Raw genomic sequence first — 25,534 nt, 5'->3', positions numbered from 1 at the left:
ACCCTAATCAAGAAGAATCATGGCCACTGCTCCAGTATCCCTAGAGGAAGGTAGGAATTCAGGCTTCTCAGTGGCCAATTTCCAGGTGAGCTAACCTTCCAAACAAGGGAGTCCTTACTGCATTTCCCTTTTAGACAACCATATTTCTCATTGCTCAGTACAGGCCTCTATGCTGTGTTCACAGAACTAATTTATTGAATGTGGCAGTGTTTCATTAAGCAAAAACTCTGTGGTTGCCACATTGATTGCTACTTGAAGCATTTTCCTTTTAGAGGCAGAATGTGCCTGTTTTCCTCACTATGCAGAGAGGCACAAATAATAGGAGAATGGAAGACCAGGCCAGCCCAGGCACAAAGCAATACTGTATCTCAAAAATAACAAATGCAAAAAGGGATAGTGGTGTGGCTCACTTCATAGAGTGATCGCCTGGAAACACCAGGCATGGAATTTTCCACTATTGCCAAAAATCAAGGAACTATATCAAGGGAATGCCAAACACAGGTCAATGAATTTCATATATTCTAAAATTTGAGAAAAATAAATATAAATACCAAAAGGCAGAAAACATCATTGTGGAGATTAGAAGAAGAAGAAAGTAATATTTGCAGAGTTGACTGCAGAATCAATGAGACAAAATAAATAACAAAATCACAATGCAATCAAATGTTGAAAATGAGAGAAATGCAAAGTATGGAAATTCTAACCCTGTTAGAAGATGTAGCATGGGTTTTCAGTACACTGAAGTAAAGCACATGTTTTAACCTCATATCTAACTGCTAGAATGGTGTAACTTCATTTTTTGATTTTTTGTTTAGGATACACATGAGTTTAATCTTCAGAAGGCTCATTGTACATAGAACGGGTTTTATCCCTGAAGCCATACAGAATGTTCCTCTCTGTCCTTAACAAAATAATGTAGCACTTGGGACCAAAGATGAAGCCTAAGATCCCTGCACTGGAGGCCAAGATGGAGAAGACCTCCACAGCCACCATGACCCTTCCCTTGGTGCTGTGGTAGACAGGGAGGAAGGTGACCCAGACACTACAGAACTCCAGCATGCTGAACGTCAGGAACTTGGCTTCATTGAATGTGTCAGGAAGATTCCTTGCCAGAAAAGCCACTCTGAAGCTCCCCAAGGCCAGGAAAATTAGGTATCCCAGGATGCAGTAAAATGCCACAGCTGATCCCTTGTTACACGCGATGATGATGTGGCCGTGTTCTGAGTTTGTGTCTGTGTCAATGAAGGGTGGAGAGGTTCCAAGCGAGATTCCACAGGCAGTCAGTTGGATCAGTGTGCAGATGGGAATAAGGTAGTTAGGTGTCCTTGATACCAACAATCACCTCATCCTTTTCACTGGAGACGTGATATTAAAAGACAGAATCACAGTGAGAGTTTTGGCCACGACAGTGGAAGTAACCACTGTGAACACAATTCCAAATGTGGTCTGCTGGAGGATGCAGGTGGCCATGCCAGGACGGCCAATGAAGAGCAAGGAACAGAGAAAACAGAAGGTGAGGGAGATGAGCAGGATGTAGGTGAGAGCCCTGTTATTGGCCTTGACAATGGGAGTGTCATGGTGTTTCATGAAGACCCCGAGAACAGCAGCTGTGAGTACAGAGAAGATCAGAGCCATGCAGGCCAGAGCCAAACCCAAGGGATCTTCATAACCCAGAAAGGTCACAGATTTTTGGAGGCAGTGGTTTTGGTCTTAGTTGGCATTCTGATGATCTGCACACTTCACACACTGATCCATGTCTGGTGAGGAGTGCAGGTTACCCCTAGTCAAGGTTCAGTTTTCACACCTCCCCGACAGCACAATGGTAAAATTTTCCTCTTTTGTTGCTTTAGATAAAAATGAATTCTACACAGCAAATATTTCCAATCAACCACTTCCCATTTTTGTTATTGTACCACAAAGTTACTTTAACTTCCTTGACTTATCTGACATATTCATGACACCATTTTCTAATTCTCAAAAAACACTCAAGTTATGCCACTTCAACAAATTAAACCTCTATAAACTAGACCCAGTTTTATTCACCAAAGCCTCAAAATTTATTTAGAATTATGTTCCCTTTTATTATGACATAGATAATTGATAAATTCCAGGAAATAGAGGTGATCAATGACACTTTTTAACTGGGTGAAGAAGTCTCAACATCCTGCAACTCATTGTAATTTTCACCACATGCTTATTGTAGTTTAGAGTACACTTCCACTGAATCAATACATCTGTTTGTAGGATTCGAGTATGAGTTTGTCTTTTCATAATCATATTTAATCCTGCACTAACTCCAGTCTATTTGTTATTTTTCTACATTTGTTTTGTTAATGTCAAGGGTCTTTCAAAACGATAATGGTATTTATCCCTCAGTTGTATATCCATTAAGACATACTAAATGTCATTATTTAAAAAATTCACTTATAACTTATAACTGCTTTGCAGAATATAATACATTCATATACATGAACCTCATATTCCATCATAAGTAAATTCAATGATTAATTTCACAATTTGCCTCAATTTTATAGAAAGCAATACCATATGATCATATTCATGTTATGTGTTCTATTCCTGAAAAATATCTTTATGCTTGGTGCATGGTACCAAAACTTCAATCCAAGCTACTCAGGAGATAAAGATAGGGTGGACTGCATCTCAAGGCCAGCCTGGGGAAAAACTCAGATTCCATGTCAACAAATAAGCTTGGAGTGGTGTTGGCACCTGTGTTCCCAGCTTTGTGGGCTGCTGTTTATGCCCATCACAGTGCAAGGCAAAAAGGATGTATCTATCTACAAATTAACTGAAGCAAAAAAGGACTGTGAGTATGGTTCAAATGGTAGAACACTTGCCTAGCAAGACCAAGGTTTCCAGTTTTGACCCTGGAACCATTAATCAATCAATTAATCCACAAATAAATCAATGAATAAACAATGTGTTCATTTCTTTTACTGATCTCAGTGCAATGTGTAATGGAAATTGTTATATTGAGCATTTTTGTCTCATTGTTTTTCAACATTGGACCCCAAAACGTGAAGCTGTTTTTGGGATTTTATAAATACCTTTTATGGGATTAAGAGAATTGACACCTGCTTATTTAGTAAGACCAGTTCTATTACTATTTATTTTAAGATACAAATGGGTGTGGAATTTAATTATACATTTTTCTAGCGTTGGTGATATTATTATATCTGTTTGAAGAAACTAGTTTAAATCAAAACTAGTTGAGATATAATTGAATTCTATTGCATATACCAAGTCTGGTCATTTGAAGTTCCCTTAAAATACCTTCAACAGGAAATATGAATGTAGTTCAAAAAGGAAAATGTCCAATAGACTTCTCTTCTATATTCTCACACATGGGGAACCAAGTTTAGCTCTTCTCATAAGATAAATTTTATTGCCCCATTCTTCTTATCCTCTGAAGGAGCTTAAGAAAATGAGCATTTTTAAATTCTTGAAATTTTAATAAATTTCACCAGTGATGTTCATGACAATCATAAAAATAGCCATAGATGATTCAATTATGGTTTATACTTACTACATATATTCAACCGTGCAGGTTTGTATGTGGTGCTGGGGATTGAACACAGGACACCAAGTCCCCCATGCGTTGGCTCTATCCCTGTGATACACTCTAACCCTTGAGATGTTCAGTTCCCCCTTGTGACAGTCTTTAAGTTCAATGACTGAGATTTGTGATTTTTATTTATATTTAAAAATGTGTCAGTGAAGTTCTTATTCTTTTTTTATGATTGTTTTTCCAGTCACAGGGGTTGAACTAAGGGCTTTCTGCTTAATATCCATGTGAACTTGAGCCATTCCCTCTGTGCCCATTTCTTTTTTAGTTTGTTTTTCAGATTGGGTACCATGCAAACTTTGCATGGGCTGGCCTCAGACCGTCATCATCTTACATCTGCCATCTGAGTAACTGTGATTACAGGTATGCAACAACACATTCACCCATGATGATGACATAATTCTGCAGAATTTCACAAGTGATGTCCTGTTACAAATTTACAATTTCTTGGTGAACATTCTTATTCAGGATTTTTTTATAAACCATATTTATTTATATTAGAATACACCTTAACTTTGAGTTTCCTTTATTGTGTTAACTCATTAAATATATCTTCTTGTATTCGTTCCCTTGTTTCTTTGTTTTAGGTTGCTTTTCCTTTTCTAGATTGTGATAGGTGCTTGTTACATACAATGTCTGGCATTGCTAATTGGATGCCTGAGTATTTATTCCAATTAATAATTATTCCATTAATAATATTTTCATATTTTTATAATCTTTGTTTAAATTATTCTTTAAACTGTGGTATGTGTAAACAAGTATTTGCTAATGTATAAGCTTGAAGATAGTGGCATTGTTTTATAGTGAAATTTTTCTCAGCAGAGTGAATCTACATTAAACCCCATGGTCATAAAGAATGAAAAATGCAAATTAATTGCATCTGCACTCTGTTGTCAATCTCAATAAATTTAAAGTGAAATTCAAATCATGCAAGTATGCTGCTTAACTAAGCTACATATGAATCATAAAGGAAATGAAAACCATGTTGGAGAAGTGTTTCTAGCATGTAGTATTTAACATCAATCTGGACATTGTGGATGTAATATGATAACTGTGGCATCCTGAAATGTTCCCTATTCATTTGTATCTCTATTCTACATCAGTCCATCCAACTTTCTCTGAGTTTCTGCCAGATGGAACCATTTTCAGGTTTTGTGATTATTACAAAAATTCATAGCATAAAACTCTAGTTGACATTTCCCCCACTCATCTAACATAATATTAGTGTGTATGTATCTCTGTACAAATTTATGACACTTTTCCAGTAGGTCTTTGTGTATTCATTGTAGACCATTTATGCTAGTTTGAGTTCATGTCATTATAGTTGTATGTCTTTTTACATGTGGAATGTTGGTTTGTTTTCCTTGGAGGGGTTGGGGTAGAAACTGAGGGTTTTTCACTTGCAAAGCAAGCACTCTACCACTTGGTAACAGCTCCAGTCCATTTTCATCTGGTTGTTTTTGCTATGGGGTCTCACACACTGTTTGCTTCGGCTGGCCTCCAACTGTAATCCTCTGATCTCAGCTTTCAAGAAGATGGTATTTATGTGTGATCCACGAGCACCCAAGCCTGCCCTCTGAAGCTCTCAAAGAATTTCTTACAATATAGATAAACCTATCTCTTAAATCAAACAAAAATTTTCTTAACACTTGTTCTTTGTCAAGCATTTTGACAAGCACTCAGAAAATAAACATGTGCAAGAACCATGTATTCACTGTGAGGTACAAATAGGAAGACATTTTTGCATAACATTTCTCCCAAATTACATGATAGAGATCAAACTTATGCAGAGAGGAGAGGTGCAAGGTGTTTTCTTGAGACAGTAATGCATACAATTAATATAGCGATGAATCAAATATGCAAATCATTGTATATGGGCTGTGTTGTTTCAAAGGTCAATGTGATATTTTGTGTCATTTCATTTGCCAACTGGATGTAGGTAGACCTTTCCTATGCAGTCCACTTGTAGGGCATTTCCCCCTTTAAGGAATATTGGAAACTATTAAGGATGGGTGGGAGTTTCTCCATAAGTCACAGACTTACCTGTCCCATTAGAAATCTCATTCTCAGGGCAAGGGATGCAATCAAAACAACCGGGAGCCTTTCCCTCCTGAGGGGATTTCCAGAATCCAGGACCACAACTCTCACTGCAAACAGAGTGAGGATTCTGAGGAAAATCAGATAGGTATTGGTGGTTGCTCAGACATTTCCATAGTATTTCAATAATTACAGTATTTTACTGAATTGGATCATTAAGAAATATTAATTTTCTCTACACAAGTCCTACAAATTGATTGCACATTATTAAATTCTGGCCATGATATGACACAATGGCTTATGTGTTAAAGGCTTGGTCCCCAGCCCTGGTGCTTTCTAGAAAGCATGGATACTTTAAGCATTAGTTCTAGTGGGAGGAAATTTGGTCATTAGAAGTACACAGTTAAAGATGATATTGGTACCCCAGGGACAATTCTGTGTTTGTCTTTGTTCCTCTGTTGCCATGAGGTGTGTACTTACTTTGCTACCTGCTCCAACCATGATGCTGCGCCTTGCCATAGACGTTAAAGGACCAGGCCAAGTTCAAGAATGAAACTTTCAAAACTGTTAGCTGAATAAACTGTTCTTCCTTAGAAGTTGATTTTCTCATGCATTTTGTCACAGTGAAGGACAGCTGAGTTACAGCTATCATGTGTATTTTAGGATTGCAAAATATGAGCACAGAAACTTGTTGGTAAACAAATGTGTTCCTTTCTCACCAATGATTGAGTTAATAAGAAAAATCTCCAAGTTGTAAGTTATTAAATGAACATTGCTGGATCATGAATCAACATCAAGAATATTAAATCTGAACAAGTATTGCTTGCTGATGTGTGAAATTCAAAGCATTATGATTTGATCCAACACACCTCTAAATTCCCGAGTTCCACTCTATCAGATCCTCATGTAGAGATAATTGTTGACCATGTAGACCATATGGGGAAAACTTTCCTACTTTCACATTATGTCTAAGACCTTCTGGAAATTTCCAAAAGTTGAGAATGTCATACTCTGCCTCCAATTTCCTTTTCTCATCCAACATCACTTGGTCTTCAGCAGGGTTGTTAAATGGAATGTTCTTCAGAAAGGGGTGCAGCTAAAAGAGATGCATCATCCAAAGATGAAGTGGATTCCATGGCTAAGACAGAAAATCTGAACTGAGAAAACCTCCTTATTGGCTTAATCCTGCTTCTTGACACAAGTACAACAACGATGTAGTACAAAGGAAAAGCTAGAGAACCAAAATATCATGATATCAAATTCTGGACACAGATCAGAGGATCAAAATGACAGTTTTAACAGAAAACACCAATGTCACACTTAACTATAATGAGTGAATCTGGGAATTAGGTAAGTTTTAACTTCCTGGAAAAACCTAACAGGTATTTTCTCAATGAATATAGAGACTCAAATTGCAAATGGGTTCATTAACACCTAAACTGAAATTAAATCAAATCACTGATATAAAATACCCACCATTGTCTCTAGCAGATCTTTGGTACTCGAAGACTTCATTCTCTTTTTCTTCTTATTTAAAAACTCTTTGTGAGATGCTGGCTTTATCATAGCTTTATCATATTGAAAACATTTTCCATGTAGATTATTGAAGCCATTAAAAACAGAAAACATTGATGTGGAATCAAAACACATTTTTGGAGACATACACCCTGCTATTCAAGAACATATCTACCCAGGTCTAGGTATCTCCTATAAAGTGAAAAATGTATACTTTTTTAATGTGCTGTCAGAGAAAGTATCATAAACTACTTAGTTTGTCTATGAAATCAGTTCACAAATTGACGCTCATGATGTCAAGTACCTTCCAATGAAAAAGCCATTACCTGAGAAGGGGAAAATACCATCCACTTTCTTTTTCCCATTGTTTGCATTTGGATTTGATGAAGTAGCATCTCATGAAGGGTGTGGGTCACAGCATACACAGCATTGTAAATATTGTAACTCTCTTCACTCATGGCTGTTTCAAAAAGATTCCCAGGCAACCAGGTCAAGGAGACACTGTGTGGACATTTATTATAAGTTCCACACTGAGACTCAAAAAATGAGCAACTTAAAAACACTAAAAATAGACTAGCTAGGTAAAAGTCTTCTGGATATTTGGAAGGGTTTGCTGAATGGATGAAATTTCTGAAACCAGACATGTCTCCATGGTGGTGTGAAAAAATAAGATGTCCACGGAATGAGTCTAAAATGAGATATCTATTACTTCTTGTTACATCCCATTTAGAATTCATGACCCTGACTTTGCCTGTCATTAAATCTCCCCGAAATTATACATTAAACCTTCCAGGAAATCACTGTCACCACAAATGATGATCACATTTGCTGATGATTTTATAATCTGGTGATGCTTTGACTAGGCATTTGGAAAAGAGGAGACTATGGTGACTGGGATCATTTACACAATGGCTACACAGATTCTGTGCTTGTCCATCTCTTCTCTCATGTCTGAGAGAATCTAAAATCTTCTGTGGTCTTCTGAAGTGAAGAGCCCCACCCAGGTCCATCTGAAATGAAGCATCAAGTAGACCATGCCAAAGACCAGAGATATTTCTTTGGGAGCCATCTGATAGAGAGATGTGAACTTGTCATGGTCACTCAGGATAGGATCAAAAGGCCCAAAGGTAAGCTAAAGGGAAAAGGAAATTGGAAGCCACATGAAGAAGTGGACAGTCTGGAAGTACAATCTGAGGACTGGTACGTACTAAGCATGAAGAAAAGAGGTAGAAAATAAGGCTTGCTCATTTCACTTTATGAGAACTCTTTCGAAGACCATAAGTCAGTCTCAGAAATCTAAGAAACCTAGTATCTGCTCCAATTTCTCCCATTTATGCATTCCAAACAAAAGGGAACATGGTGCCCCATAAAGTCTTTGACAATAAAAATGGAGAACTTTATAAAAACAAGTCTCATCCTTTTGTTCCTCCTGACACCTGTCAATTGCAGCAAAGAAGCCACTGTTTCATCTATCCCCATCCCACTCACACCCTTACTTGCGGAAATTTGAGGAGCTCCAGCAGGGTCCCAATCTGGGCAGATATTACCCATGAAGATCCTGTAAGTGCTGCTACAGACTTGCTCTCTCATCTACAGGTGTAATTAGGAATAACTTTGTCACTCCCAGGAAGCCAAATGAAGGAATTTGTCAATGTCTACCATTCAGTGTGTAGGACATTATAGATATCAAATCCCAGAGATATGTTCTGTAGAAGAAGGGGGTTCTTGTTGATCTCCTCAATGGCAAAATCCATGGCTAGTACAAACTGGTAGTTCTTTAAGGAAAGCCTGCATAGAAACCATTGTATTCTCCATTAGAAATAATAAGTACGTGATCTGTTCAAGTCCAAAGCAATGACGTCTTTGCATTCATGTGTGTGTCTCTAAAGTTAATATGTCACATAATCAGTGCCTATTTGTATCCATTAAGAATATGGTTTCTTATTTAGTTTAGGTGAGGTCATAAAAAATAATCTCCCACAAATGAGATTCAAGTCATTAAATGGACAGGGAAAGAAAGGGAGAGGGAGAGGGGGAGAGAAAAGGAGGGGTGGAGACATAGAGGTTTAGTGTAGGAGGAAATGGAAGGGAAGAAAGAGAAGGCTGTAGAGGGACAAAAGAGGGGAGGATGAGGAGAGGGAAGGAAGGGTGAGGGGGAAGGGAGAAGGTAGGGGAGATTGCTTTGTCATCTCACTGAAAAATTTGCGGTGCAAATTATGCTTGGTTTTTCCTGTGCCACATGTGTGAAAATATATATTTGTTGTTAAATGAACACAGGATGTTACGTGACTATATGAAATCACAATTTCTTAATATCTACCTCCTCTCTAGGAATACAAATTTTGTTTTTGCTTGCCTAACCACTATCTGAGGTCCTGGGACCATGAGACTTGAACATGGTCCATAATAACCTCAGCCCAGTTGACTGGTATTTTCTTTACCACCACTTTTCCAAACTCAATCCCATAAAATGGTGTAAAACAATGCTTATAGTGGGTAAGTCTGGATAGTAAGATTATAATTTTTATTCTTGAAGTTGTTGCTAGTGTATTGGTTTCAAATACTGAGTGATATAAATCACACTGCCCTCCAGTTCAGAGCTTCTAGAATACCTGTACTGCATTTGGAAGATATGTAGTGCCAGTGTCTTGCACATTTGCTCGTCCATTTCACATCATCTGTGACTGGTGGCAGCAGTTTTGGGTATAAGTCCTCTTCAGCAATAGGAAGTGAATAGAAGAGTGAGCCTTGGTCTTAACTCAGGGTTGTGTTTGTCTTGGTGAGTAAAGGATTTTGATGTGACATAGCCTGATCACTTTGGTGATCATTGGAATGATAGGGAAACTTGGAACTGCTCCAACCACAGTGATTAGTTTTGGGAACCAGCAGCATCACACAGTTTATCACCTTAGACTAGTAACTATGGATAAGGTATCTGGGCCTACTCTGTCCCCAGGGAGAGGTTCAGATGTGTATAGTCCTCTCTTTTTGCACTCCATTGTATGGGTTTTCATTTTCAACACAGCAACAGATTATGTGTGACAAGCTGGATTTTGCTTTGTGTCTATTAATGATACAGTAACAATATACCAGCAAACCATTCCCTGCAAACCTTTCAAGGAAATAGTGTAAATGACAACAGGCTCAGACAAAAAATTACCAAATTCTTAGAATTTCTTCAAACACAGGCCCAAATGAAGCCAGCAAAGGAAGGAAGACTGAAGTAAATAAATACGTGATACGCAAAAGACCAAATGACATCCTATGTCAAAAAGTATCATGAACCTTTCAGGAAACTATGACCTCATCTCGTTCTCCAAATGAGGTAACAGCAGGAGATCAGGAACTATTGGGAAGGGGAGAAAACTCAGAGAATTAATAGAGCTGTTTTAAGGAAACAAATTCCACGAACTGGAAGAAAACAAAGTGAAATGTTTCATTAATCTACTGAAAAACTTACTAAAAAGAAAGAAAGAAAAAATATCAAACAGAGTTTCTTGAGTTTTTACATACTTTCAGCAAAATTTAAACGTATGACAGAAGTGAAGAATAGCAAGACAGATCAACAAAAGAAAGACAAATGTTCTTATAGACAGGCTTTTTAAAATACACAAATGAAGAACAATAATGAAGAAGTTGACAATATCTTATGGCTTCTTTGAAAAAGTATAAAAGACCAAATATTTGTACTATTGGAATTTAAGAAGCAGTTGAGAAAGCCAAAAATGTACGAAGCTTATTCAAATGAATAATAACATTAAAACTCCCCAACATAGAGAAAGATACAAGTATCTGGGTACAGGAGGATCAAAATTAAGCATTCACAGGTAACAAAACCAAGTTTGCCTGAAGCCATAGTATAATGAAGCTCTCACAGGTGAAAGATAAAGAGAAGTTTCTCAAGCCTTAAAAAGATTATTAACAAATAAATATAAGCTTAACCCTGCTGGCCTAAGAAGGGAGTTCTAGCACAAACATACAGTCAAGGAGTGCAATTTGAGTTTCTCAGAGAAGAAGGAGGAGGAAGAGGAGAAAGAGAAGAAGAAGAAGTACAAGAAGAACAGCAAAAACAAAAACCTGTAACACAAAGAGATCTCCTATCAAAAAGAATTAACCTAGAAGGTGACACACATGCATAGCTCAAGGATGGATCATATCATAAAACCTAGGAAAATGTCAAAATTAAAAAGCATAACAATATATAAGGCTTAATTTCTAGCAAAACCATAAAAAGAAGTCAACAAGAAAAACCTCAGATTGAAGATGTATGTGAATATTTAAAAACGACTTTTGAGCATCCAATGGATCAAAGCAAAAATCAAGAAGGAAATTAAAATGTTTCTCACAACAAAAGAAAATGTGCAACACCATACCGTATGATGTAGTGTCAGCAGCGCCAAGAGAAAACTTCATAGTAATCACTGCATAAGTTGGAGAAAAAGAAGAACAGCTGAAAATAATATCCTTCAACTGACTCTTCAATGAGCTAGAAAACAGAACTAACTGAATACAAAATTAGTACAAGAAAAGAAATAATTATGATCAGAGAAGAAAGTGAAATGGAGATTAAAGAAACAAAGGCAAAGACATTTTCATAATTTGAGGAGATCCTAGATTAAGAAATGGACACAACAATGAACTAAATAACACCAGTGATGAAAGGCACAACAAAAAGAGAATAGCTCAATAATGATCATAAGGAAGTATATGCCAATAATTTGCAAGTCTAGAAGATGTGGAAAAAATTAGGGACATGCATTTTACTAGAATTGAGCTGGAAAGACATAGAAATCTTGGACAGATGAATAACAAAGATGGAATGAAAATAGAAATCCTCTTCAAAGAAAAATCAAAGACTTAATGGATTCACTGATGAATTGCACCAGTCGTTTAAGAACAGTAAGGTCACAGTTATATCAGTCCAAAGAGCTCTGAGGCAGTGTTTCACAGTCTGATGACTATAAATTATAATTGTGCACTTTCCATTTCAAAAAGATAGAAGAAACTATTTTGAAAGTTTTGAGTACAAAGAATGGATATTGTGTTCACAATACTTCAACAGCACAACATAGTATAATGTGGCAAATGGCAGCAAAGAAACCGAATGTCCAGTTTTGTCAATGATAAATGCCCTTAGACACTCAAGGGACAAATGAAGTGAAAATATCAGTTTCACATAGGTGTGAAAACGTCAGTAACATGGATGAGAAATTCAGCAAAGACAGATCCTGACAAAAGAATGAAACTGAAATGTTGGAGAAGAAAAGCTCAATAGAAAACAGATGGAAGCATCATCAATCTAAAACCAACTCCCAGAGACTAATGACTCAGTGACGAAATGGGCAAGTGACCTGAGGTGAAATTTTTCAAAAAAAAAGAAACAGAAATGGCCAAAAACAGATGAAGAAGATCCCATTGTCCCTGGCTATAAAGGAAATGTAAATCAAACCACATTACGAATTCACCTCACTCCTCTTAGAATGGCTATCATCAAGAACGCAAAACAACAAATGTTGGTGAGGATGGGAATGTGAAGAGGAACTGTAAACTGTTCCTTGGTTGTACTAAATTAGTACAACCATGTGGAAAGCAGTGTGGAGGAAACTCAATAAACTAATAGAAGAACTGTCATAAGAACCTGCAATAGCACTCTTGGTCATATATTCAGATAACTGTATATCAGGATACAATAAACACACTTGCACGCCCTTGTTTAATGCAGTATCATTCACAATGGCCAAGCTATGGACACAGCTCCAATTCTCTGCAGCTGATGAAAACATTAAGAAAATGTGATATTTATACACCATGGATATTTTTCAGTCTAAAACATTTTCATTTGCAGGTAAAAGGATGGAACTGGAGACCATGAAGTTATGCAAAGTAAGCCACGTTCTGAAAGACACAGGTCACATATTTTCTCTAACTGTGGAAGGTAGGTCCAAATACAAATACTGGCAAGCAGTATGTATATTCAATCTGCACATAGCTTCATTCAAATGTGGGAGTGTTGGAAGACACTAGGGAAGAGGGAAAGGGAAGAGAATGATAGGGAGTGAATACTATTGAAATATTTTCCATCTGTGTAGGAAAAAGACACAATAAAAACACTCTGAAAACTGCTGACCAATGCAGTGGGATTGATAAAGGACAAGGAAAAGTAATAAAGGGGGTTAAACTGAGTCAATTATGACATATTTAGAGGCAGAATAGCAAGGCAAGCCCCCCTGTACAATCAAAAGACTCTTAGACAGTGAAGGTCAGGAATGTAAACATGTTGTTAAGGGAAGGGTAACAGTGGGAGGTGGAGGGAAAGATGAAAAAAGTAATGGAGGTTGAAGATGGCTGATGTGTATTCTGTACATGTATGACTATGGCACAATGAAACCTGATGAAGTCAATTTAAGAAGGGGGACAGGGAAGAGAAAGAACGGAGGGGATGAACCAAACTGGGGTGCATTGCACCCATATATGGAAATGTCACATTGAAACCCCACATACAGCTCTTAAATAATAGTAAAATGTAAAAAAAAGAAATGGGTAGAATTTCAAACAAAATTATGATTTTATTATATTCACATAGCCATAAATAAAAAAATTTGTCCTGCTCACTAGCCAATATTGCAAAAGATACTCACAGGAATCCCACTCACAGATGAAGAAGAAATGGTCAAAATCAATAGACTCAGGGAAAGATTAAATCCCATGAGAAGAATATATGATCAAATGAGAATGAAGGAAGTATCACACATGGTGAATTTCATAAAGTACAAAACTCCAAGCTGAGTAAGTGGGCAAGGAAATAGACATGAAAGTAGTGAAGTGGAATGTAAAATAAGTTATACATTTATACATTATATATTTATACAATATAAATAATCAAATAAAAAATTGTACCTTTACAAGATAAATAAGATTAACAATCCCTTATTCATACTTATCCTCCCCATAAAACAGAGAGAAGAATCTAGTAAATAAAGTGAAATGTGAAAAAGTAGATAATAGAATTTTGGATACCACCAAAATCCAGAGGATTAATAGGGGATATTTTGAAAAGTCTATTAAAATAAATTGGAAAATTTGACCATTGGATAAATTTCTAGGAATGTAAGACTAAACTAATAGAAAGAATAGGATCTAAAAAACCCAAATAGATTTATTTTGTGCAAAGACAGGAAGCATTAACAGGACTTCCCAACAAAGTAACACCCAGGACTGGATTAATTCACTGCTAAATTCTCCCAAAACTTAAGACAAGAAATAACACCAATGATTCTGAAACTATAGTGTAAATTAAAAGTGAAAGAATGAATCCTAAATACATCCTACCTCCAGTATTAGCCTGATAACAAAAGCAGAAAAAGACAAACAAAAAAGGAAATAAGACAAAAATATCCATGCAACATAAACACAAAAATTGTCAAAAAATTACAAATAGTAATCAACAAAGTTTAAGAAGCAAAACTAGCAAAACTACATCAAATCTGCCTTGAAACTATAGTACATAGTCACAGTGACAAAAACAGCTTGCAGTAGAATGAAGACCATAGTTTACATAACACCAGAATTGAATATGCTTCTGGAATTTCCTAGTTTATTTTATGTACAATAAATTAGAGGTAGAGAAAAAATGAAAAGTAAGAATCAGGTGGCAGTATTTTGCAGAAGATGATCGTGTTCACCTGGAAATTCAAATGAATACATGAAGAGGTCACACAATCAATATAATGGTACCATACCCAAACAAAGAGAAGGTGTGCAATTTCAATTACTCAAATAAGAAGCAATCACATAAAGCATGAGGGGGAAGTAGGTATATGTGGCAATAGACATAAATACAATATAACTGGCTCCTCAGACCAACTGGAAAAACGTACTCAGGAACAAGAAACTGTTTTTTTTTAAATTATAGATTTCAATGGATATGAATAAGTTCTACTAATGGAACTTGTTCAAAGGAAAAGTTGCTCAAAGTTGTGAAAATGTCCATCTACATAAGTGATTTATAGATTCATGGTAATGTCTTCAAAACTAATGATATTCCAAAAACCTACCACAAATGCTTTTGTAAGTTTCATCTTAAAGAAGTGTTGGAAGTTTTTGAAGATAAGTAATGTTTAGTGTAACATAAATTGTATGAAATATTTATATGTACTGAAACATAACATGGTACCCCTTAAATATGTATAGTTTATTTTTTATGCATCAGTTACACAATAACATCGAGAAAATATGTAAAAGGTGGAAAAATCTGACATTATTCAAAGTAGTAGCAAAACAGTCACAAAAAGTTCACAAAATTCACTGAATTCCTAGCAGCCCAAACAATCTTGAACAAAGATGAACCCTGAGAATGCACTACCAGATTCCATGAAATAAAATTATTGGGAGAAAACTGCAAGACAGCCAGGTGGCAGTGGCTCAGGCCTGTGATCCTAGCTACTCAGGAGGCAGAAATCACTAGCACACAGTTTGAATCCAGCCCTGGCAAACATTCATGAGAACCTATCTCGAAAAAACACAGCGCACAAAATAAAGGGCTGCTGGAGTCACTGAAACTTTAGGCCCTGAGTTCAAATAATAGTATGACAAAAAACAAACAAACAAAAAACTCAACAGGTTATTTGCATAATTGCAGACACACATAGCAATGGAAGATTGAAATGCACTCAACCACCCCATGCATTTGCAATCAACTGGTTCACAAGTATGTGGGAAAAACATATCTTGAATAAACAGCAGTTTATTTAATCAGTGCTGTGGGGAGAACTAAATACTTGAAAGTTGACCCCCATCCCTCACCTAATACTAAAAAACCACAAAATTGAATCCCTATAGTTCAACACTATAAAGTAAGAAACCATTAGAAAAGAATACAAGAAAACCTTTCAAGATGAGGGAATAGGCAGGAAAGTTCAGGAAAAAATTAAAAACATGGAAATCCAAAGAAAATTAAACAAAAAGGATCATATTAAATGGAGAAGTTACTTCAGAGCAAAGGAAATAATCACACAGAGAAGAGACAATCTTCAGAATGAGGAATCGTTTTCCGTAAACTTACATCTAAAAGGTAACTCATATCCAGAATATATCACAAGCTCGGTTAGTTTCCCCCAAACAATTCATTTTAAAGGCAATGATCAGATCAAATTATCTGTAAAGAAGACATATATTTGTGCAAGGAATTTAGTACAGACTAATTCAGTTTGCTCTCAGCGAATTTAAAATCACTAATACAGTGAGATTCAAATTCTCCTCTTTTAGAATAGCTAATAGCTCCAGTATAACAAGGTATAAAGTTATATTTGCCAATATGTTGTGTTTAGACTTGACTACAACCTCCCTCCCCTACAGCAAAACACCATAGCAGTAGTCCATGTATCAATGCAACACCTTCATAGAATAAAATATTCCTTACTCTATTCAATTAGTAACACACATAACATTTCTCTTCTCTCAGTTTAGGAGATTAAGACCAGACTCCTAGAAAACAGATTTCAAATTTTTCTAATTTTAAAGTAGCTAAGGACTAGTATAAGCAAAATGAACCAGAGCCAAATGTGTGACAAATGCATCAGTAACAATATTCAAATATGAGTAAGCCTGGGAAAAATTTGGATGCTAACAAAGATAAGCAGACAAACATCTAGGCACGTAATAAGAGCAATGTTGATACCTTCCACAGCAGGGAAGAAACTCAATTTCCTACCCCTTCATCCCTGCTCCTAAATGTGTGCAGATACTACAGGTAACACTCACTACCACAGCACTTGAAAAGAGATGCAAGGAATCACTGCTTTCAACATTTTCACTGCTAACAGGGCTGTAAATACATTGCTAGAATTCCATGGAATTCTGCCGTAACAATTTATTAATTAGACCTTCTGCTGCAGACCTGGCATTTGTTCATAGCAAAAACCTGAGCACAGATATGTGTCTAAGTGAAGTAGTAATAAATTGGAGGGGAAAAATCTCACAGGGCTTATCATTTATTTCTGGCTATGCTTGCATTTCCAGATTTGACACAGCATCCCAGCAGGACACACATCTTATTTGAAACAGTAACTGGAGGTCTACAGTCATAAGTGTTTTCATGACCATGGGCACAAGTACAGAACTTCTCAGTAGAGACATTATTAGATACATTTGTGAGTAAAGAAATCTTATCACAGCATTGATCTACAAGAAAGGGAACTTTGTTCTAGTGTCTCAGTACAGAACACATGGAATTGACTTGGATTGCTTTTCTAAGGATGATCTCTTGGTGCTAGCTTTCAGCCGAGGCTGGAGGAGTCCCAGTGATGGTGGAGCAAATGCATAGAATTCAGCCTTGTTACAGAAAAGAGAAAAAGAAAAAAGAATATACTTGCTCCTGTTGAAAGAAAAGTACACCATAACCACAAAATAAGTTAGGAATGTTTCTGGGAAGGTAGGGGAAGAAGTGCCATGTTGGGGTGATTATCAGCAATGCTCTATGCATTCACAGATCACTTGGGCAGTATTCTTTCAGAAATCAAATGGAAGAAAGTAACATAAAGCCATAACTTACTTTGTAGAAAGTCCTGCAATAGCTGGATCACTGCTTGTGTCATTTTGACAAAAGAATAAAGTGGAAAAATCCCTGCAATCAGTACATCTCCATCTTTGTATATACTGGGTTTAGGGCTGGGAAACAGTCTGGATCACTAAATGAACTGAGATGGAGGGGAAGCTGGAGGGAAAGGAAAAAAAAATCAAGGGGAACATATCTAGAAATGTACAATTCTCTGTGGAGGCTGAGCCAACTGTGTCAGGCAGGTATATATTTTTCCTATGTGCCTCTGTATATATGTTTTTATGTCAACTGGAATGTCCATTCTAATTTTCCAAATTCTTTCAGCCCTGTGTTTTCCATTCCCATGGAGGAATCTGGAGCAATTTCTGTCATGGCCTCTGCATCTGAGGTCCTGCGTCTATGAAATAAACATGAGCTGGAAAATAAGTTTGAGGATCCTCCTTTCCACCCCAGGTTCTATGATTTCATCCAAGCCCACAGATGGTAAGGCCCCGGGGATGAATGAACCTTTCTTAGAGGTGTTCTGAAGTACGTGTCTAAAAACAATTTGCAGGAAAGCTATTTGGGATGTGGGAAATGAATTACATAATTGGATGCCATGTAAGGTGTGAAGCAAATTGGTAATAAAGGGCTCAACCCAGTCAGGGCTTAACCAAAGCCAATGGGGCATCACTTCCTCCAATTCAAGTACACAGGAGAGACAGCTTCACACACCCAAGGTTCATGCATTCCCCTAATATTCCTTGTATTACTTATGCAGGTCTCCACATACCTATTGCATTTTAGGGACATTCACAGATACATGTGTTTCACCATAATCAACCAATAATCAAGTTGTCAATTGAAATTCCAAATCAATAGTGCAAGGTAGATGCAGAAATCAAGTTGTATATTTGCATTCTGAGCTATGACTTTCTTCACTCTTGACGTCTTCTTTTATCTATGCTGAGTTAATCATCTTCTGTTGTTCTGAAGAAAGTGACAATCCTAGCCAGGGTCAAGCATAGAGGAAACGGAGCCACCCAATTAATGCTAGTATGCCAAAATTATAAACAATCTTTAGGATTATTGTGATTATCTCCCAGACATAGCATCTTTTACAAGAATTTTATGCTTGCTCATTTGACTTTTGCTTGCAATCAAAATGCACTAAGTCATGTATTTCTCAATAAGCAATGAGCCAAAGAGTGACTTTGTGTGTCAGTTACACTTTCAGTCCCTGAGTGTATGTTTGTGAATATAGTCTCATGTCATAGCTCTCAGTTGAAATGAGACCGACACTTTCAGGAATTAATTATACACAAATTGCAATATATGATGGAAAGAAAAACTGTTTTTACCATAAAATATAATAACATATTGTGCCTATTCTGGTCAAGATCTGTGGGATGGGGGAGTTTCCCTGGAATAGAAAATATGAGCTAACAAGTTGAGAAGAATAAAGCAATTGATTGAACTCTGTGTAATGAATGTTGTGATAAGGATCTTGGTGTGCATAGAAAAAGAAAATAAGATAAATCATTCTGAAGTACAGTAGACGTGAAATGAGACTTAAAAGAATGATGAGACATAAGTTCTCTTAGTTGCCTATAGGAACAGTTACTTTTATGCACAGGGTAATAGGGAATGACAGAAATCTTTATCAAGAGATTGGTATGTTCCAATTTATATTTCAGAAAGAGTAGTTTGCCACTCATATTTAGAATGGATGGGAGACATGCAACAGTATTATTACAGAACTCACAAAAGATGTTGATGGAGACATTCTGGAGAGACATGCTGGTGGTTTGAGCTAAGTACAGAGATGCAGTCATGATGAATTCATAAGAATTTGGTTTAAGCAATTAAAGTCTGGGATGACATTTTCAGAGATATGTCATGTATGATTCTCCAATGACTGTAGTTTAACATCAAACTATTAGGTGTGTGGGTAATTACTAGAGTACTGACTGAAGAATTCAATTTTGAAGTATAAAGAAATGATGAGAAGATGCAAACACTAGTTACTCTGATTTGGTCATTACAAAATGCATGCCTGTATCACCCTAGCCCACTCATTTTAGGAAGCTAGTGTTACACTCATTCTAATACCCAATAAAAATGTGACTAAAAAGGGAATTACAGACCATCATCTTTAATGAATAGAGATGCAAAGATTCTCAGCAAAATATTGATAATGAGAATGCAGAAACTCATCACAAAGATCCAGACCATGACCAAATGGGTTTAATTTGGATAGAAGAATTGTTCAACATATGTAAATCTCTATATAACATATAGCATATAAACAGAAGCAAGAACAATGCCCACATAGCCTTATCAACAGATGTATTAAAAGGCTTTAGCAAAATTCAACATCTTTTCATGATAAAAGCTCTGAAGAAACTAGGAGTGAAAGGAATATTCCCCAACATAATAAGGACTATATATGACAAAGCTATAGCTGACATTATACTAAATGAAGAAAAACTGAAACCATTCTTGCTAAAGTCAAGATTGAGACAGTGATTCTCACTTTCTCCACTCCTATTCAATATAGTTTTGGAATTCCTCACCAGAACAATAAGACAACAGCAAGAAATAAAAGGGATTCAAATAGGGAAAGTAGAATTCAAGTTATCCCTATTTGCAGATGACATGATACTCTCCCTAAAGATCCTCAAGATTCTACCCAAACTATTAGAAATCTTAAACTTTTTTGGCAAAGTAGCAGGATGTAAAATTAACATACAGAAATCAGTAGCCATTCTATGCACCGACAATGAACACACAGAGAAAAAAAAATCAGCTCAAACATCCCATTTACAATAGCCTCAAAACCAATAAACTACCCTGGATAAATTTAACAAAGGAAATAAAAAATGACTATAGTTCAACATAAAACTATGAGGTTATGTGGGTAACTAATAGAAGGCTGACCAAAGAATCCAGTTGTGAAGAAGAAAGAAATGAAAAGATGCAAATATTGATTACTCTGATTTGGTCATTAAACATTAAATGCATGTATCACTTTTTTGTACCTTCTGAATATGCACAATCCTTGAGAGTCAATACAGAGACCAATACAAATTCAAGAAAGGAAAATTGTAATCACATGTAATGACAAATCTTCCTAGAAGAACTGTCCAAAACAATCAGACTTCAGGTGTGGGGCAAGATGGTAGACTAGAACCGTCTTTTGTTTTTACTGCCTGAATGACAAGAATCAGATAACTAAGGGCAGGCTTTAATCTGAATAGAGAAAGAAATAACAAACACTGGGTATCAGAAAAGAGAAACTGGGGAGATGGAAACCACAAAGAAACAGAGAGGAGAAGAAAAAAGCAATGCAGTGCCATGCAGTGCAGCCACAGCCTCAGGTGGGGATGGAAGATGAAGATACATTCACAAGGGAAGCCAAACTGCTACACTTCCCACAAGTCTAGACCCCAAGGTAGCATTTGGCAATTCTACACACCCTTTAAGTCAGAACCCTAGTGTAGCATTTGGTGAGACTATGATCGTGCAGGGTGAAGCCTTGGCAACGAAGTACATTTATCACTTCCCTTCTCTTGGAGGACTATGGAAAGATGCTATCTGGAGAGGGACCTATTGAGATTGAGCTGCTGTGGAGGCATAAAATCAAGGAGAAATCAATGCTCAGTGAGTTTTGGGAATCCCTGACATCATGTTTGGATGGGAGATGGTCATGGGTATTGGGCATTGAGAGTGAGAGGGTCTAGTGTGAACCACTGGAGAAGGTACAGTAACAGAGAGCTTTGTGAACAAAAAGCATGGCGGTTAGACATTCTTCCACCTCTGGAAAGGTGTGAATCCCATAACGTGAGGTTCAGGGTGGAAACAATTCACTGAGTATGCTTTGGCTGACTTAATCATGTCATTCAGGATGGGCAACTTGGATCTGTGCGTTCCTTCTAGGTGGAACAGAAAGCCTCAAGCCTATGTGCCCCAAATCACATCATACCCATGGCCTCCAAATGGAAGTGAATTTCTGGACAGGGAATGAAATTTCACAGAGTCTTTCTGGAAATCCATGCAGTTGCATGTTTGTTGCTAGGTGGTGCTGAAAGCCCTGAACTCTTCCCAATGACATGATTTCCACATCCTCCTTACCCTATAAGGAGATGAACTCCTGGATATGAATGGAAGCACTGAAACCAGCAAGTACATTTGCTTGACTCCTCAGGTACACGTCTGCATGTAGACCACTCAGTATTCTGTAAAATTCTATAACTCAGTTGTTGGACATTCTTTGGTTCAGTGACTTTTTGACCTGGATTACAAATTGGGAACCTTGTGAAGCAAGTAATATCCTATTCAACTGTGAGGTTATAATTCTTCCTGAGGCTAACAGTGGCTCCAAGTACACAAAGAGGGAAAACTGCTCTACTGAAAGCAGTCCATAAGCAGACAAGGTGGCCTTTTACTTGAGACACCATGTGGTTTAGCTCAATTTGACTCCCGTCAGGCCCAGTGTTCTGAGCACATGGGCAAATGCGTGGCTACTGAGCCATGCCATAGCCCGGTGTTGACAAGTACAACCTCAGTCTTGCCACTACACTCTCCTGCCTGAACACTGAAAATAATTCAATCGAAGACTACAGGTGATGAAAACTTTCAAACAATTGGTTGTTTTCTCATGCAAACTCTAATGCAGAAACTTAGGAAATATGAAAAATAAATAGACCACTTGACTTATCCTAAACTGAGTATCTACAAAGTAACAAACACTAACAATAGTGAAGAAGAGGAAATCTGAGTCAAAGAATGTTTTTAATTTTTCTCTTTTTCTGGGTGTATATACATTGTGACATTTATAAATGTTCTTATAACATATCAAATATATCATACTTGAATTCACATTGAGTTTTATCCACCCTTCCACACATTCCTGGAATAGATTCAACAGGTATCTTTTTCCCATTTACATACATGTATACAACATGTTTGCAACATATCCACCATCCCATGTGCTTTCCCTAATCACTCCCTCTTCCCACTAGTACCAAACTGCCAGGTAGGTCATGTTCCACCTTCCTGTTCTTCACATTTGTAAATGAGAAAAAATGACATTTATGTTTGGAAAGGCAGCTACACAGGGAGTTTCCTTGTGACTTTCCACATATATATGTATTAAAACCTGAATTTGTTCATGTCCTCTGTTTTTCTTATTTTGACTTTAGCTGCCTCCTTATGGTAGCTTCAACAAGCTTAGCAATTCTATACTCATTCTTTTTTGTTTTTTTTGGTGTCTCTGGGGTTTGAACTCAGGGCCTCACACTTCCTAGGCAGATGCTCTACCACTTGAGCCACTCTGCCACTTATACTCCTTCTTTTACAGAGAGTACATCAACCTTATTCACCTTCTGAACTTCCATCTTTTATCCTCCCTTCACCTGCACAAAGAAGAGTGAAGACGAAGAAATTTCAGACCAGGAATTTATCAAATGATTATAAGAATGATCAATGAAGTGAAAGAGGGCTTGAATAAATGCACAAAAAAATAACATGACAAAACAAATAAAGACTGATCAGAAATCAAGAAGTCAGTGAAGACCATAAAAGATAAATTTTAGTAAAGTCACAGAAATACTGATAGAAATCAAATTATAATTCTCTGAATAAAAAGCTCATGAAATGACTGGAACATTTAAGAATTGATTTCACCAGTGTCCAGGTCACTAAATGTCCCCCTCAGTCCTCCATCCCTCTATGAGAATCACCTGTGGAAAGGGGACATCCTGCACCTGGCTGGGAAGCCCTGGGCTTCTTCTTTCTCTCACCAGTCAGGTAGAGGGAAGAGAATGTGCAAAGGATCTGAGGCAGGGACACAACAGGTAGTGATCACAGGAGGGTGAGCTGTGAATGAGGTGATGTGGACAGGGTCTTACCTGGGGCTCCAGTGCAGGTTTTTGTCATATGGAGGGAAATAGTTTTCATAGCAATTTCTTGATGCAATTTGCATCTTCAGAATGTCCCACAAGCTGGCATGCATGATGGAAAGTGTGAGTGTGGGGGAGTGAGGGTTCTGCTTGAGGAGAGGTATTTGTATAGTGCTATGTGGCCTGAGGACAAAGGTTGACATGGGTTCAGCCTGGTGTTCCAGATTAACCTGCTGTGTGACCCAGAAAGTCACTTAACTTCTCTGAACCTCCCAAAGCACAGAGGCCTAGAGTGCTGGCCTTCATGGTCCTTCTCAGAAACAAGGGTTTTGGGTCTTATTTATGGTGTCCAGGATGAGGAGGCCACAACACTTTGTGTCTAAGCCTTACTCCAGGGGAGGGACCAGGCAGAGTGGAGCTCTACTGATGAACTCCTATGTGCTGCACAGTGCAGGTGTCCTTCATCCATCATGCATTTACACTTCACAACCTTTGCTTCCACTATCTAGTGATAAGTAACAACAATAATCATTTTGACAGCACCTCTGGCATCCAGGATCTAGCCTAAGCTCATGATAGGATTGGTGGACATAACCTTCTCAATAATGATGATGTAGATACCAGTATCACTCACATATTAGAAATGAGGAAACAGAATCACAGAGAAGCAGAGTAAACTGCTCAAGGTCACACAGTTGGAGCTGCCCAGTGAATGACATATTGTGAAGCTGGCATTAGTGGTCCCATTATAGAGACCACAAGAACAGGATACTGGGAGTCAGTTGGGTTGAGTGATTTCCTAGAGGAGCTCACGGAGTTCCCCTACTGCAGAAGCAGAATTAAGTCCTTAAAACCAACACTAGGTCCCTCTGCAAGCCTCCCTCACACTTTTTATGCAAAAAGTCACCCAGGCTTGGCACTTGTGCCCAAGCTTGACTGCCCCAAGCTATAAGAGGGGTGTGGTGTCCAGTGTCCATTCAGGGTGTTGACCATGTGGCTTTTACTTTAGAGTGAACCCAGCATGAATGTGGATGAAGGGGACAAAGCCACCACTGCAGAGGTAACTACGCCTATTGGCCAGGCATCATATCTCCCATGCATGAGATCGATGTGTTTGCAGTGTCACCTCCTGCCACAAGTCTGGGGAGGCCCAGCTGTCCCTTGACTTTTTTGGCCTGTCCCTCGCCTTCTTTGCTGTGTTTGCCTGTCTGATGACCTTAGGTTGGCATTCAGACAGAAGTCCAGCTGGCACATGTGTTCTACATCATCATGGGATTTTCAGGAGGTAGGGCACCATGCTGTGGTAAGAGGAAAAGGAAAAGCCAAGGCTTGAGGCTGAGTTCTCTGAATTTGAAGCCAGATTGGCCATGGTCAGTATCTGTGACCATGGAGGTGTCAATTGCTCTGTCTGTGCTCAGGTTTTTCATCTGCGAACCACGGTTGGAACCCCAGCCTGGTACACAGCAGACATTCAACAATGGAGGCCTTTTGTAATGATGGTGGTGATAGATGGAAAGAGTTGGGAGGGCTGTGAGGCATGTCCACATTATCTGGATGACCTGGACTTCTGCACTTCATTGACCTTGACTTTGAACCTGGCCTTTCTTCCCTACCAGGATGAGAGTGTGCAGCCACTGAATAGGCGGTGAAATTCCTGGTAGAGAGAGTTCTTATCGTGAAACATATGACTGGCCTCTGGTTCCCCTGCTTCAGGGATTCCACAAGTTGGCTACCAAATAGTCTTCCCCAAGCCCATCTGACCCTGTTCCTCTGCTTAAATACCCCTCATGAGGTACAAGCTCTGTGGCCCCAGTCTCTCCTCAGTGTTGCAAGGCCCATGACGGGCTACACCCAGTTGTGCCAGGCTGCCCCCACCTCCATGCATGTGCTCAGGCTGGTCCCTCTGTCTGCTGAACACTGATTCCCACCTCATGACCTGCTCTAAACATCTCCTCCATGAAC

The 25,534-nt window shown here is 37.9% G+C and overlaps 1 pseudogene; it reads right to left on the bottom strand.

Moving 5' to 3' along the window:
* Positions 1-828: 828 nt before the first annotated feature.
* Positions 829-23,775, bottom strand: LOC109680318 (vomeronasal type-2 receptor 116-like; annotated as a pseudogene).
* Positions 23,776-25,534: the final 1,759 nt, after the last annotated feature.

The sequence above is a fragment of the Castor canadensis genome, chromosome 6 (assembly GCF_047511655.1).
Source record: "Castor canadensis chromosome 6, mCasCan1.hap1v2, whole genome shotgun sequence".
Classification (NCBI taxonomy): domain Eukaryota; kingdom Metazoa; phylum Chordata; class Mammalia; order Rodentia; family Castoridae; genus Castor; species Castor canadensis.
Note: the sequence above shows the minus strand (reverse complement) of the source record. Positions and strands in the feature narration are given on the sequence as shown.